The following is a 1,524-nucleotide window of genomic DNA, read 5'->3' on the forward strand; positions in this document are numbered from 1 at the left end:
GATGTGGATTGGATTAAAGCCATGAAAGAGGAGATTGAACAAATTTAGAAAAATAAGACATGGACTCTTGTTCCTAGACCAGAACACAAAAATGTGATTCGCCTCAAGTGGGTATACAGAAATAAGTTAGATGAAAATGGTGAAGTCATAAGGAACAAGGCAAGATTAGTTTGTAAAGGATATGCAAAAGAAGAAGAGATAGACTATGGAGAAACATTCATTCTTGTTGCAAGATTGGAAGGAGTAAGAACTTTGCTTGCTTACTTTGCAAACAAAGGTTTCAAAGTTTATCAAATGGATGTTAAGTTTACATTTCTGAATGGTATATTGGAGGAAAAGGTTTATATAAAATAACCATAAGGATTTTTTGATGCTAACAAAAAAAAAAATGGTATGTAGACTACACAAAGCTTTATATGCTTTGAAGAAAGTACCAAGAGCATGGTATGAAAGGCTTCATAGTTATCTTGTGAAGATTGGATTTGAAAGGATTGATGATAACAATAATCTGTACTTGAAGATAGAGAAAGGTAAAGGTATTTTATTATCCAAATTTTTTGTCAATGATATCATATTTGGAGGTCAAGATTCTTTTTGTAAGAGTTTTTCAAATGAAATGAAGAAAGAATATGGGATGTCTATGTTTGGAGAGATCAAGTTCTTTGTGGGTTTACAAGTACATTAGACGAAATATGGAATATACATCACATAGTCAAAATATGTAAAGGAGATATTGAAAACTTTTAGATTGGAGGATTCCAAGCCAATAAGCACACCTATGGTGATAAGCCATAAATTTTCAAAGAATGATGATTTAGCTGAGGTGAAACAAACATTGTATAGGTCTATGATTGGAAAATTATAACATATAGTACATAGCAGACCTAATATTGCATTATTTGTAGGGATAGTTGCAAGATTCTCTATTAATCTTAGGGAGAACCATTTGATGGCTATTAAGAGAATAATGAGACATTTGGAAGAAAAAAAAGACTATGGTCTATACTACAAGAAAAATAAAAAATTTGAATTGAGAGCCTACACCGATGCTGATAGGGCTGGAAATATTTATGACATAAAGAGCACTAGTGGAGGGGCATTTTTCTTAGGCAAAAGGCTAGTTACATGGACTAGCAAGAAACAAAACTATATATCTCAATCTATTGTTGAAGTTGAATATGTTGCTATGACAGTAAATTGTACAAACATTGTATGAATCAAACAACTACTCAAAGGTATGGAGGATATCATTGAATCTATGATACTTTACTATGATAATACAAGTGCTATAAATATATCAAAGAATCCTATGATGCATACAAAGACTAAGCACATTGCAATCAGGTATCATTACTTGAGAGAGTTAGTTCAAGATAAAGAGGTAAAGATGGAATATGTTAACACAAAAGAGAAAATAGCTGATATCTTCACAAAAGCATTATCTAAGGATGTTCATGAGTATCTAAGACATAAACTAGGGGTGATACCTTTATCAAAGGCTACCTAAGAAGCATAAGGAGTACC

Source organism: Cupressus sempervirens, chromosome 4 (genome assembly GCF_028749045.1).
Source record: "Cupressus sempervirens isolate cs-2001-9-10 chromosome 4, ASM2874904v1, whole genome shotgun sequence".
Taxonomy (NCBI): Eukaryota; Viridiplantae; Streptophyta; class Pinopsida; order Cupressales; family Cupressaceae; genus Cupressus; species Cupressus sempervirens.